Here is a 16,400-nt window from a genome sequence, read left to right on the forward strand (position 1 = left end):
ACACACACACACACACACACACACACACACACACACACTGTAGTTGGAAATTTCTTTGGTTCACCAACCAGCTCACAAATAAAGACATGGAGACTTATTATTAATTATGAATAGTTGGCATTTGCTTAGGCTTGTCCCACTAGCTCTTTTAACTTAATTTAAGCTGTTTCTATTCATCTACATTTTTGCCTCAGGGCTTTTTACCTTTCCTTCATTCTGTATGTCCTACTTTCCTGCTTCCTCCATGTCTATCTGTCTGTCTGGCCCCTGGTGTCTCCTTGGCATCTCCTTTTCTGTGTTCCCCCGAACCTAAATTCTTCCTCCTAACTTGCTCCTCCCTTGCTATTGGCATTTCAGCTTTTTATTCGACCAATCAGGTGCCTTAGGTAGGCAAAGAAAAACACCAACACATCTTTATATAATTAAAACAAGTGCAACACATCTTTACATAGTTAAACAAATATTCCACAACATAAACAAATGCAACACATCTTTACATAGTTCAATAAATGCAACACATCTTTACATAGCTAAACAAATATTCCACAACACACACACACACACACACACACACACACACACACACACACACACACACACGCTGTGTATACTGTACCACATTTTATTTATGTATTCGTCTTTGTATGAACATCTAAACTGGTTTCATTCGCTATCTATTAGGAATAGTGCATTAATAAACATAGATATGCAGATATCTCTATTTTAAGCTGACTTAGAGTCCTTGGGTACATACCCAAGAATATAGCTGGGTCATATGGTAGTTCTATTTTTAATTTTAATGAAATGTCCATACTTATTATTTACATAATGACTTTGTATTCTCACAAGTGGTGTCTAAGGACTCTTCTTCCCTCATATTCTCACCATCATTTCCTACCTGATAATAACCATTCTGACTAGAATGAGATGGAATCTCAATGAAGTTTTTTGTTTCATTTTGTTTTTGACAGGTTTCTCTCTGTAGCACTGGCTGTAGAACCTACTCTGTGAATCAGGCTGGCCTTGAACTCAGAGATCCACCTGCCTCTGCCTCCTGAGTTTTGGGATTATAGGCATGTGTCACCACTGCCCAGGTCTTAACGAAGTTTTAAATTTCATTTCCTTGATGGTTGAAGATGGCGAATATTTCCTTAAACATGTATTGGCCATTGTATTCTTCTTTGGAGAACTGTCCATTCAATTAATTGGCCAGTTTAATGATAAAATGATTTGCTTTCTTTGGTGTTTGATTTTCACAGTTCTTTACATATTCCAGACAATAATCCTACCTGATGTGTAGTTGGCAAAGATCCTTTCCCATTTTGTGAGCTGTCTCTTCACTTTGGGAATTATATTCTTGGCTGTGGAGAAGTTTTTAATATGTGTAGTCCCATATGTCAATTCTTGGGCTTATTTCCCATGCTGTTGGCATTCTTTCCAGAAAAAAACCTTGCCTATTTCAAGTGTTTTTAACAATTTTCCCCTAGCAATTTCAAGTTTCAGGTCTTACATTAGGATATTTTGTCCATTATTTCTTTGTTCTTCTTACCCTATCATTCCCATCTTATTTGGGGTTAAGTTTTTCATTTTTATTAATTCAACTTTGAGTCATTTCATAACATTTTATACTGTGTTTAAACTATTTTAGTGGTCATTCTAGATCAGAGGTTCTCAACCTTCCTAATGCTGTGACCCTTTAATACAGTTCCTCATGTTGTGATGACCCCCAACCATAAAATTATTTCCATTGTTACTTCATAACTGTAATTTTATTACTGTTATGAATCATAATATAAACATCTATGTTTTCTGATGGTCTTGGCAACCCCCGTGAAAGGACCATTCAACCCAAAAGGTTTCATGACCCTCAGGTTGAGAACCACTCTTCTAGATCAATGGTTCTCAGACATGGATAATTTTGCTACCTCATAGGACATTTGGCAATGTCTGGAGGTACTTTTCATACTCTTAAGGGGAGGTACCACTGGAATCTACCAAAAAGAGGTTAGGGATACTTCGAACTATACAGAGAACAGACATCAAGAACAAAGAATTATCTTGTCCCACAATCAATAGTAATAATGTTGACAGACCTTGCTTTAGAAATTCTGACTCCTCAGTTCTGTTCATCTTAAATTCATACCTCACCATTTTATAAATAAAAACCATGAAAAGTCCCACTATCTGTTCTTGTCCAGTACCCTATTCATTTCTATACATAACTCCAAAGTCATTGTTATAGTTACTTTAAATAATAGAGCAAACATCTTTTATAGTTGCCAACATATTTATCCTTTCTGGTTGCTTTTCAATTCTCCCTATAGTCTTATTCTTCAAATAGCATCATTTTCCTTCAGTCTAAAGAAATAGTATTTTTGTTGGCAATTCATTCTCCTGATATTTTCATTTCCAAAGGATTTGGGGTCCCACAGCTCCAAGCAGAATGTCAGTTTCTTATAATGCACACCTACAACTGACCATTTTTGATGTTAATTCTACCTCACAGAGTTTCCAGTTAAAGAGGAAGATATGAAACTCCCAATCTCAACATAACTAAGTGTGCAATTAGCTGATTTTTCTTCCGTTTGGAATTAATTCAGGCATGAAGGTTTTTTCCCCCATGGAGAACAGTAATAGCTGCTTACAAAATTCTACAAACTAAAAATAGGAGAGATGTTTCTTACTCTGATAAAGTTTATAAATGTACCACAAACATCACATTTAATGGTCAAGTGTTGCTCTCTGAGACTGGCAATGAGATTAAATAAAATATCCAATGCAACTTTTATTCAATACTCAGTAGAAAGAACAAAATAAAACAAGAAATCAATATGGAGTAGGAATGGTACAATACATAAGAAAAATACAAATACTAAGTATATGTGTGGAAAGGAAGAAAATTACCATTACTTACAGTTATTTTCCTTACAGATATAATGACCTAATATATAAGGAGACTTCACTACAGAGTCTATGTCCTTGATTGGATATAAAATCATACTACAAATATGTACCTAAAAGTCAAGCCCAGTCTTATATTTTGAACAAGGGAACTGAAAAGTAATGCAGCCATAAGACTGGGAGATTTCTCAGTGGGTAAAGAACTTGCCATGTAAGCCTAACAACCTGAGTTCAGATTCCCAAAACTCATGTGAGCTGGATGTGGTAGTGCATGTGTGCGAGACAAGAGGCAGAGACAGGAGAATCCCCTGAAGCTTGCAGACTTGGCTTAGGCAATAGTAAAGACGACCAGAGAACCTGTCTCAAATAAGGTAGAAGGTATGGAATAATCCAAGGTTGTTCTCTTACCTCCACACAGACACTATTGTTGTTTGAATCTTAGATGGTCTTTTAATAAAAAAAACCCAGAACCAGATATCAGGGTGAAAGCTGAAAGATCAGAGAAGCAGAACAGCCAGCTACTAGTTTTTACCTCTACAAAATCTTCAGCCTAAAGAGAGTGAGTTCCTGTTTCCTCACGCCTTATATACCTTTCTCTGCCCTGCCATCTTATTTCCTGGGATTAAAGGCATGCATGTTTCCCAAGCAAAGGCATGAGATCTCAAGTGCTGGTATTAAAGTTATGTACCACCACTGCCTGGCTCTATGTCTAATCTAGCAGCTAGCTCTGTCCTCTGATCCTCAGGCAAGTTTATTAGGGTACACAATATATCACCACATGCCATGACCTGTGTTTACATGTACTCACACGCAAACATGGACATTTATATTTAGAGACACATTAAACACATGCACATAAATATAAAAAGGATCCAAATACAATAGCATCAAAAACACAAGGTATATGAAAACAATTTTATAAAATGTACTGAAAATTATATTTGTTCGAAGTGGTATTAGAGACTAATAAATCAATGGAGACATACATTGCTCATGAGAAGACTTGATATTGTTACAAACTTCCAATATTACTAAATTAGAAGTATACATTGGATTCAACCCATTAAATCTAAAAAAATTTATTGACATACAATTATCCCAATAAAGGGCATAGTGTAATATGTACATAATATGTAATAACTAAATTAGGAACAGTAGCATTTCCATCTTTAAACATCCAGTGTCAATTCTTTTTGTTGTTTTGTACAAATTAGAATAGTTTGTAAACTATAGTCATGCTACTGAGCTATAAAATCGGGATTTTTGTTTTTTCCACTCACAAACTTTACTCACCTGAGAGGACTTTATATGACCCAAGTATGTAAATACATTAAATAGATATATAAATCAAACACTGACTATAATTCATAAATACATTTATTTTAAAACAATTCCTTGCTATGCATATAGTTTTACAATTTTTAGAGGTGAAAAGAAATTTGCAGTTGATGATATTGTTGGACTTATTTTCACACAAAGAATTAAATATTGGCTAGATATTTAATATTTAGGATTTACAGATATTCAGTGCTCTTCAGAGTGGATTGGTATTTTGATTAATGCAGAGAACATTGCTTTACTACATATATACTACAAAGCCATGAGAAATATTTTTAAGGCCATTTTAGAAATTGTTGAAAGCTCTGTTCTAATTCCAAGCCAAGATTTGTTTAATATTTTATGTTTTAGAATGTTCAAGTAAACAGACCAGATAACTTTTTAAATTAAACGTTCTGGTGAATACAATCCAAAGATATGCTAACACAATACTTACATGCTGAGGAATGGTGGTAGGAAAATAATGAAAGTTTTTGCATTCTATAACTAAACATCTAATGACTGCTATTCTACTCTCCCTCTTCCACATATGAATGAGAAAAGTATTTTGTTTTTCTGTGAATGACTTAATATCTTTCATATATCTTGCCACAAATAGCAGGAATTTATTATTTTCATGTGTGATTAATATTCCATTGCATATGTGGTGACTTGAATGGGAAAGGTTCCCCATGAGCTCATGCATTGCATTACTTCGTTCTCAGTTGGTGGAACTGTTTGGAAACGATTAGGATGTGTGGCCTTGTTGGAGGAGGTGTGTCACTTGGGGAGGGCTTTGAGGTTTCCAAAGCCTTGCACCATTCCTAGTGTGCCTTCTCTCTGCCTCCTATTTGAGGATCAAGATGTGAGCTCTCAACTCTTCTTGCCTCCATGCCTTTGTTCTGTCATCGTGGATGCTAACCCTCTGCAACTATAAGCCAAGTTAAATGCTTATTTAATTTTAAATAGATAAAAAATAATTTTATTATTTTGTGTGTATGAGTGTTTTACCTGCATGTATGTCTCAGCATCACATGTGTACCTGTTTCCCAAGGTGGCCAGTAGGCATCAGATTTCCTGGAACTAGAGTTACAGATGGTTGTGAACCACCACGTGAGTGCCGGGAATTGAACCCAGGTCTTGTGGAAAAGCAGCCAGTGCTTCTAACTGCTGAGCTGCCTCTCCAGCCTAAATGCTTTCTTTTATAAGTTCCCTTGGTCATGACTTTATGGTGTTTTGTCACAGCATTAAGAAAGAAACAAGACAGCATATTTTGGCATTTTAAATTTTTATTACATTTATTTATTTATTTATTTATTTATTTATTTATTTATTTATTTATTTATTTATTTATGGGGGGCACATGCATGGCATGGTTTGCTTGTAGAGGTCAGAGACAACTTGTAAGAATCAGTTCTCTCCTTTTGTCATGGGTACTAAGAACTGAAGTCTTCAGTAAGTGCCTTTATCCATTGAGCCATGTCACCAGCCTTTACCATATTTTCTTTATCTATACATCATTTGGCATATACCTCACTTGATTTTAGCTCTTGTGAATGCTGCTACAGTAAACACTTCAGTCTTTCCCACATTTTAAATTGATATCCCATTTACATCTTTATTTTATCTGTTTTTAATAAAGTACTGTAATTATTTTAATTCGTTTGCTTTTTATTCATCATCCTAAAATATGATAGCTCTATGCATCATGCTCATATTATTAGAGCATTCTGGATTTGGATATTCACTCTTATCAGAGTTCTTTTTAATACCTTCCCATGTTTCCTTCTTACCCATTAGTATCTCTGTTTGAAGCTTTTGTAGGACAGGTGTGGTGGGCATACATTACTTCAGGTTTCATTTGAGAATGTCTTATCTCCCCTTCCTTTCTAAAAGATAGCTTTGTTGACTATTCTTATTTGGAATTAGCATTGTGAAAACCAGACTTACACCCAATTGCTTGTTTTCTGCTAGGATGTCTTTCTGTATGCTGTGAATATGTGTTGCTCTGATTGGTTGATTAAGCTGCATTGGCCTAGGGCAAGGCAGGATAGAGCCAGGTGGGAAAATCTAAGAGATAGTGGAAGGAGAAAAGGAGAGTCAGGAGCTGTCAGCCACACACAGAGGAAGCAAAATGACAAGGCAGAACTGAGAAAAGGTACTATATCATGTGGCTAAATATAGATAACAATTATGGGTTAATTTAAGTGTAAGAGCTAGTCAGTAATAAGCCTGAGCTAATGGCCAAGCAGTTATAATTATATATAATTGTGATTATTTTATAAGCAGGCCATGGGACTGTGGGGGCCTGGAGACACCTTCCAACTACAATCTCTCAGTTTGAAGCTTTTGTAGGACAGGCATGGTGGGCATACATTACTTCAGCTTTTGTTTGAGAATGTCTTATCTCCCCTTCATTTCTAAAAGACAGCTTTGTTGACTATTCTTATTGTGAAAACCTGACTTACCCCCAATTGCTTGTTTTCTGGTAAGAATTCTGTTGTCAGGTGAGTGAAGACACCTTTATAGGAACTGGGCAGATGAAAAATGCTTGCCCTGCCAGCCTGATAACCTGTACCAGGACCCCCAGAACCTATGGATGCAGTAGCACAGGTGTCTCCTTAAAAGAACATGGGAAGCAGAGTCAGGAAGAGCACAGGCCACCTAACATGACTAATGCAGTGGCAAAGAGATCACCACAACACAAGGAACAGTATTAAAGGGTCTGAGCATTAGGAAGGTTGAGAACCACTGCTATTCTGCCCATATCACACAAGGGATGTGATTTAATCCTTTGTTCAGGGTATCTGCCCTACAAATGCTACCCACCAGCTACTCATTTAGTAGTTAGCTATTAGCTCATCACAGTACTCATGTTTATCTTCCTTAATGGCTCCAAAGTGTACAGAATGGTACAAAAGAGGCACTAGTCCACAAAGTGTGGAGGTTCACATTAACTTTGGTAGTATGTGGCAATGTTGCAGGCATATTGGAGAAAAACAAAATCAAAATCTAATAGATAAAGAGTTTGGGGTCATACCCAGGGAGGCCTGCCCCTAGGTCCCATCCCTGGACACCAGCCATTCCCAGGGAAGACCTGTCCAACTTGGCCCAAGTTGCTGGCCATCGGGCAGGCCCCCCACGGGAAGGTTCCCCTTCTCCAAGACCCCACAGCAGACCCTGCAATCTACACGCCCTGCCCCAACACCAATCTGCCCGAGACCCCCACCACTTCCTGAGACTTAGTGACCAGCCCCCAGCTCCCATCTGGCCCAGAGCTCCCATCTGGCCCAGAGAGCTCCCATCTGACCCAGAGAGCTCTCATCTGGCCCAGAGAGCTCCCATCTAGTCCAGAGAGCTCCCACCCTGCCCAGAGAAAGAGAGAGCTCTCATTGGACAAAGAGCCGTCATTGGACCAAGAGTAAACTCAGGAGACAGGGAGTCTGCCAGCCCTGATTAGACCAAGAGTGGCTTTCTGAGAAGCAGAATCTGCCACCTCTCATTGGACCAAGAGAGGCTTCCTGAAACACAGAATCTATCAGCTCTGACTGGAACAAGAGCACTGATAAGACCAAGAACAAATCCACAAGGAGATGGGCAGACATCAAGGCAGAAGTACATACAACAAAATAAAGAGCAATACAGCATCACCAGAACCTAGCCCTCCTCCAACAGCAAGGACTGAACATCACAAGGTGGAAGAAGCAGAAGAAAGCAACCTTAAGAATAACATCATGAAGATGCTAGAGGATTTTAAAGAAGAAATCAAAAGTGAAATTGAGGAAAAAATAAACAAAAAAGTGAAGGAAATCAATAACGAAAATGAAAAGTCAAACAAAAAATAGGAAGACCGCTATAAAAAACTAGAGAAAAAGACAAATAAAGCAGAAGAAAACAATAAATCCCTGAAAGAAAACCATGAAAAAGCAATTAAACAGGCGAGGGAAACAGTTCAAGACCTGAAAAGGAAAATAGAAACAATGAAGAAGACACAAACAGAGGGAATGCTGGAAATAGAAAATCTGAGTAAATGAACAGGAAACACAGACGCAAGCATAACCAACAGAATACAAGAGATAGAACAGAGGATCTCGTGTAGAGGATACAATAGGGGAAATGGAGTCATCAGTCAAAGAAAATACCAACACCAAAAAAATTATAACACAAAATGTCCAAGAAATCTGGGATACCATGAAAAGATCAAACCTACAAATAATAGGGATAGAGGAAGGAGAAGAATACCAACTCAAAGGCACAGAAAATATTCAACAAGATCATAGAAGAAAACTTTCTCAACTTAAAGAAGGAAATGCCTATGAAGATACAAGAAGCCTATAGAACACCAGATTAGACCCCCCAAAAAAGTCCCCTTGCCACATAATAATTAAACAACTAAATGTACAGAATAAAGAAAGAATATTAAGAGCAGCAAAGGAAAAAGGCCAAGTGACTTATAAAGGCAAACCCATCAGAATAACATTCGATTTCTCAATGGAGACTTTGAAAGCCAGAAGGACCTGGGCAGATGTAATGCAGACACTAAAAGACCATGGATGCCAGCCTAGACTAATATACCCAGCAAAACTTTCAATCATCATAGACGGAGTGAACAAGACATTCCAAGACAAAGCCAGATTTAAACAATACTTATCCACAAACCCAGCCCTACAGAAAGCACTAGAAGGAAAATTCCAACCTAAGGAAGTCAGATACACCCTCAAAAACACAGGCAATAGATAACACCACAGCAGTAAACCCCAACGAAGAGAAGTACACACACACTACCACCAAAAAATAACAGGAATGAACAATCACTGGTCATTAATATCCCTTAATATCAATGGACTTAATTCACCTATAAAAAGACACAGGCTAACAGAATGGATACGAAAGCAGGACCCATCTTTTCTATTTTATAAAAAGAAAAAAGGAGTCGGGCGGTGGTGGCACACGCCTTTAATCCCAGCACTCGGGAGGCAGAGCCAGGCGGATCTCTGTGAGTTCAAGGCCAGCCTGGGCTACCAAGTGAGTTCCAGGAAAAGGCGCAAAGCTACACAAAGAAACCCTGTCTCGAAAAACAAAAACAAAAACAAAAAAAAAAAAGAAAAAGAAAAAAGGAAAAAGGTTATAACTAACATAAGAAAAACTATATACAAAAGTACATTAACTATATACAATATATACAAGTAATAAATACCTAAACAATGTCTAGTCCATTTGTATTTGACAAATTCAGAGAAAATAATTCCAGTATCTATCCTATTTTGGTAAGTCCAAAATGTACCTAATTCACTTTCTATCCTAACTAGTCTTCAACTATAACTAGCTAATCTTCAACTATAACTAACTAATCTTCAACTCCCTCAGAGACCCAAGAAGGAAATAATATTACCTAAAAAAATAAAAACAGGAAGTACATGCAAGCAACTTCCAAAAACTTGTGAGTTGACAGAAACAGTCAGCTTCCTGGATAGTCACCTGAAGTTTCTCCGCAATGTTGGGGCATCATCTTTAGCCTATAGGCTTAGCGTATCTGACAGACTCATTTGTGAAGTAGGATGTACACAAGGTCAACAGTTCAACCTCACATTGGGTGAGAGCAGTTCATATACCATAAACACCTGAATTCTACTAGTGTCATGTCATGATTCAGGATTTTAAATTCTGGAAATTGTTGATGGTTTTTGAATTCAGCTGTCCATTCTTCTTGGCTGTGTATATATGTTTTCATCTTGGCATTCCGTTCTTCTCCACATCCCTCTATTAAATGCCAGTCTACTATTGAGAGGCGTGAGCTTAGTTACTCTTCAAGAATAACTGTTTCAGGTGCTGTTCCATTTCACATCAGAAGCCATTGGCCCACTGCCTGTTCAGCTGCCTTCGAAGAAAAGGTCACTGTACCTTTTCCGAATTGCGAAAGCCACTTCAGGGATGGTGCCATATTGTCCTGGCCTCAGAAGATGCCTTTTGATAAAGCCATAACCACACTTGTTTTGGCAAGAATCAGTAGTCCTTTGTTTCATGTTCTGTCTGTCCATTTTTTCCTATTGATTCGAGGATAATTTGTTGTCCAGTGGCTAACTTTTGCCACAATGAAAGTTAACTCCATATGCAGTTTCTTCAATGCCCATATTTTCTCTGAAGTAGATTGGTATTGCCAGGAGCCGACATGTCTCAAAACAGAAAAATTTTCTAAGTTATTAAAACATTTAAAATGCCATATTCTGTAGATCTCTGAAGGTTTTGAAGATGACCTGTCTATCTAAAATATATCTGCTCAATCTTGAAAACATACCTAATATGACTACAAGTTCTATTGTAATGTCTAACTACTAACTTTCATTTCTTTATATCCTAATAGTTGGTAATAATAATATTCAAGGATCAGAAAATTGCATTACATTGTTAAATTAATGGTATAAGTACAATTAGAAATATACATATAGCATTTTCTAACTATCAATTTCAAATTTGTATACAATATAAAACAATCCAATCCAAAGTATTTAAAACTAGTAATTGTCTTTTTCTTTTCTTTTCTTCTTTTCTCTTTTTTTTAAACAAGAACCTTAAATCTAATCTCCTTTGCTTAGCCTTTTTCCTAACCCTTGACAACAACTTGTAACCAACCCCCCTAAACAATGAAAATTATCCCAGACCCAAAACCCATAAAAAAGACCAAAAAACCACCAGCCCCACACCATCTCTTTGGGAATGTGGGCGTCATATTCTTAAAATTGCTTCCTGCTGGGTATGGGAGAAGGTACATTTATCCTGAAAAGAAAAATTTTAGGTTAACTGTCAAATTCTAGGAAAGGTAACTATATCCTTCGTTATCCAGTCTGTATAATGCCAAAGTTCAGGGTTTATCTCAAGTCCTTATTCAAGTAGTCTTTGAGACAGGATCATCTCAGCTAGCCTTCTCAAAATTGCTCTGAGTACCTTGTAGTTCAAAGCTGATCTGTAGATGATGTTTGTCAGCTTAGTGATATTATTATTGTCCACGTGGAATTGTTGTTGTTGTGGAGCCCCATCTTCTTCCTGGAGACTTCAGTTGATGTTAGGCCTGGCCGTGATTTCCTGAAGAAAACTGATAAGAGACTCGAACACAAAGACATATATATGCAGCTAATTGAAGCCTTTTTTTCTAGAATCAGTTAGTACTCTATATGACCATTCATATCTTAACAAAGTTTAAAATGTATATATATATATATATATATATATATATATTAATCTTATAAATTCTGATATAAAATTCATACTTTAAGAAAAGTTTAAAGAATCAGAATAGAATCAAAGAGTTGAGATTAGTAATAGAACAGTCTCTTAATTAATTTGGTTTTTCTCCTGTCCCATAGCAGAAGATGGCTTTCTTCTGGCAGGATACAGGGAGATTGCATTATCCTTTTAACAACATGCTTGAGTTTAAAGAAGGAGAGAGCCATTCTCCAACTCCAAAGTCAGCTTTAAATTTTAATTGAACTGGGACTATTAGAAGACCAATAGTGTTAGATCTTTAGAGAAAAGCAGAAACAAACATTTAGGAAGACATAAAATTTTTTAGATGATATACCCATACGCCATTTCACTCTGTTTCCTGGGGTAGATGATTTGTCCCTTTTCTTTAGTTGTCTCATTTGTCCAGTGTTCTTCAGATTCTTTAACCTTCATTCTCCTAAAAGACAAAAACAAATACCTTTCCCCAAGACTAATTTTGGGGATGTTCCTTTGTGGCAAATTATTATCTGATTAAATGAAAAGGCATGTGTTACTGGTATAAGTTAGTTTAAATTGGATGTTCATGCTGGTTGATGAACTATCATCTCCTCTAATTAAGAGGTCTCTCTTGTTCAAATTGAACCTTTATCAATTTTGATGGTACCCACAGCTTATCTTCTCCTGTAGAAACAAAATCAAAACCTCGTCCCCAACGTAACACATATCCTGGTTTCCATTCTGAGGTTAGCACATCCTTACAGTATATGGGCTGATTTAATTCTGTAGTTTTTTTTCTATTATCCAATGTCTCTCTGCAGCTGTTGTTCCTTTCTCATTGGCATTAAGAAAATTCAAAGTTAATAGAGCAATATGCAGTCTATTTCTGGGTTTTTTTGTTACCCCTTTCTGTTTATTTAGCATATCCTTTAGAGTTCTGTTTGATCTTTCTATAACTGCTTGACCTGTAGGATTATGTGGTATACCTGTAATATGCTTTATATTGCAATAAGCAGAAAACTGTTTCATTTTAACAGAGACATATGATGGAGCAATGTCAGTTTTGATTTGTGCAGGTATACCCATGATGGCCATAACTTCTAGCAAATGAGTGATTACAGAATCAGCTTTTTCAGAACTCAAAGCAGTTGCCCATTGAAATCCTGAATAAGTACCGATGGTATGGTGTACATATTTCAATTTTCCAAATTCTGCTAAGTGAAACACGTCCATCTGCCAGACTTCATTCCTCTGAGTACCCTTTGGGTTACATCCTGCTGGTAATGGCATTTGATTGTAGAAGGAACAAGTAGGACATTTCTTTACTATTTCTTTGGTTTGTTGCCAGGTTATGGAAAATCCTTTTTTAAACCTTTACTATTGACATGATGCTTTTTATGAAATTCTGAGGCCTCCAGCACATTTCCTATCAATAATTTATCAATCTCATCATTGCCTTGTGCTAGAGGGCCTAGCAGACCAGTATGGGATCGGATGTGAGTTATATATAAAGGATGTGTCCTTTTCCTGATTGTATCTTGTAATTGAATAAATAGTGAAGTTAATTCTGAAGCATCAGGGATAAATTCTACAGTCTCAATATGTAATACTACTCTTTCAGCATACTGAGAGTCAGTTACTATGTTGAGAGGTTCTGAAAAATCCATTAATACCAACAGAATAGCATACAATTCTGACTTTTGAACTGAATTATAAGGACTTTGAACCACTTTACTTAAATTTTCTGATTTGTAATCTGCATTTCCTTGTTGTTGGCATCTGTATAAAATGTACGAACTCCAGATATGGGTTTTTTCATACAATTCGAGGCAAGATCCAATCAGCTCTCTTTATAAGATCAATTCTATCGCCTTTGGGATATTTGCTGTTAATTTCTCCCAAATAATTACTGCAAGCTCTTTGTCAAGGTTCACTTTCTGTCCATAGTTTTTCAATGTCCTCCTTAGTTAAAGGTACGACAATTTCTGCTGGGTCTATTCCTGCTAATTGACGAAGTCTCAATTTTCCTTTCCAAATCAAGTCAGAGATTTTTTCCACATAAGTTTTTAATTTTTTATTTGGTTTATTTGGTAAAAATATCCATTCCAATATAATATCTTCCCTCTGCATTAATATTCCTGTAGGAGAATGCCTAGAAGGTAAAATAACCAAAATGCAATCCAGCTTTGGATCAATATGATCCACATGCCCTTCATGTACTTTCTTTTCTACCAAGGCCAATTCTTTCTCAGCTGCAGGTGATAATTCTCTTGGACTATTTAAGTCCTTGTCACCTTCTAAGTAAGGTTTTGAACAAATTATTCAGTTCATCATTTTTTACCCCAACAATAGTTCGTAGATGAGAAATGTCTCCAGATAATTTTTGAAAGTCATTAAGTGTCTGTAGTCGATCTCTCCTAATTTGCACCTTTTGGGGTCTAATTTTTTGCAGCTCTATTTTATATCCTAAATAATTAATAGAATCTCCTCTTTGTATCTTTCCAGGAGCAATTTGTAATCCCCAACCAGCAAGGCAAAATTTTTATTTACTTCTTCAAACATTCTTTCTAAAGTATCTGCATTTGAATCAGCTAGTAAAATATCATCCATATAATGATAAATTATAGATTTAGAAAATTTTTTACGTATCACTTCCAATGGTTGTTATACAAAATATTGGCACAGAGTTGGGCTATTCAACATTCCCTGTGGGAGGACCCTCCACTGAAATCTTTTAACTGGTTGAAAATTATTGTAAGTAGGCACTGTGAAAGCAAATCTTTCTCTGTCTTTTTCTTGTAAAGGTATTGAAAAGAAACAGTCTTTTAAATCAATAACTATGAGAGGCCATCCTTTTGGTAACAGAATAGGCAAAGGAATTCTAGATTGTAAAGAGCCCATTGGCTGAATTACTTTGTTAATTGCTCTAAGGTCTGTTACCATTCTCCATTTACCAGATTTCTTTTTAATAACAAATACAGGAGAATTCCAAGGGCTGGTTGATTCTTCAATATGCTGAGCATTTAACTGTTCTTCTACCAGCTCTTCTAAAGCCTGGAGTTTCTCTGTTGTTAAAGGCCATTGCTGAACCCATACAGGCTTGTCTGTTAACCATTTTAAAGGTAGAGCTGTTGGTGTCTTTGGGAGATCATCAGTTGTTGTGCCCTGTTCTTGTATAATATGGATGGCTGGTGACCACTCAGAATAATGCCTTCTAATATTTCTCTCAGAAACATGTGCTAGTTTATGATTTGTTTCTGAGATTGGAGGGATGTTAATCTGAGTATTCCATTGTTGCAACAAGTCTCGACCCCACAGGTTCATAGCTATGTTAGCCACATATGGTTTTAATTTTCCTCTCTGTCCTTCTGGACCTATACATTCGAGCCATCTTGCACTCTGTTTCACTCAAGATAATGTCCCAATTCCTAACAGTTGAACGTTTACCACCTGAAGAGGCCAAGTTGGATGTCAAAATTCTGGTGCAATTATGGTAATATCAACACCTGTGTCTACCAGACCAGGCAACAAAACACCATTTATTTTTATTGTTAATTTTGGTCTTTGTTCATTAATAGAAGTTTGCCAAAAATTTTTCTTTATGTTTTTTCCTGAATTTTCTATTCTCTCTGTTTCATCATCCTGATCAGCATGATTTATTCCAATAAGCATTTGGTTATTTAATTGCTCTGAGTAGGGGTTTCCTCTACAACTGCAGGAAAGGTTTGAACTGGATTTGCTGTGGGGGCCTGCCTCAGACCCCTCTGGGAGTTTCCCCAAGACCGAGGCAAAGGATTACCTTGTCTGTCTCTTGTTGATCTACATTCGTTGGTCCAGTGTTTTCCCTTATCACACCTTCTGCATAATCCAGAAAGAAGGGGCATTCTGTTGCTATTGTTCCTTGAAGAAACATTATTTCTAGGAATGACCTGTTTACAGTCCCTTTTCAAATGTCCTTGCTTTCCACATCCAAAACATCTAACATTCCTCAAACCCTTTGAAATTGCTTCTCCTACCCACATATGATCATGGTCATGAGCCTCAACATTAACTGTGTCTCTAATCCAATCTTCCAAGGCTGCAGATCTTGCCTTTAACGGCCTAATTATTCTCTTGCACACTGCATTTGCGTTCTCAAAAGCCAAAGATTCGATTATTATCTAACTGGCTTCTGAATTTGGGATCATTCTCTTTACTGCTGAAGTCAATCTTTGTAAGAAGTCTGTGAAAGATTCTTTTGGGCCCTGTATAACCTTTGTAAATGACTCCGTTTTTTTTTCCTGGTTTCTCAACTTTGTCCCATGCATTCAAGGCTGCCTTTCAACATAAAATTAGGGTTTGGACATCATATAAACATTGTGTTTGTGCTGCAGCATATTGGCCTTCTCCAATAAGCTGATCCTGGCAGACTTGTGTTCCTTTATCCCTCCATTTTTTTCTATATTTTTAGCCTCCTCCTTGAACCACATTTGCCACTGGAGCTTTTGTCCGGGTTCCAGAACAGCCTGTGCCAGCTCCCGCCAGTCCTGTGGTAGAATCCTATTATATGTTGACCAGGAGTTTAACATTTGCTTTACATATGGGGAATGCATGCCATAAGATGCTATTGCCTCCTTAAATCTTCATAAGTCTAACATTTCAATTGGAATCAAGTATTTTGTTCATTCTTTTCACCAGGTAGCTGCTGTACGGATACCAGATAAATTAAGGGTGATTGTGTGAAAACAGGCTTTCTTTCTGTTACCTTATGATCCAATTTTGAAACAACTTTACTGTTAATTTCTTCTGTCTGAATTTGAATTTCTCTATAACTCATTTTACAGGTTTAACAGGTTTTTCTAAAACTGTTATCCTGGCACTTAAATTGACTATCTTTTTAAATAGTAAAATGAGGATAAGAAAAGTAATAAAGTGCATATTTTGATCAATATTAATCTTCCCATATAGTTGTTCCATTGTCAAAC

The sequence above is a fragment of the Peromyscus californicus genome, unplaced genomic scaffold, assembly GCF_007827085.1.
Source record: "Peromyscus californicus insignis strain IS unplaced genomic scaffold, ASM782708v3 Scaffold_10__1_contigs__length_136768540, whole genome shotgun sequence".
NCBI lineage: Eukaryota > Metazoa > Chordata > Mammalia > Rodentia > Cricetidae > Peromyscus > Peromyscus californicus.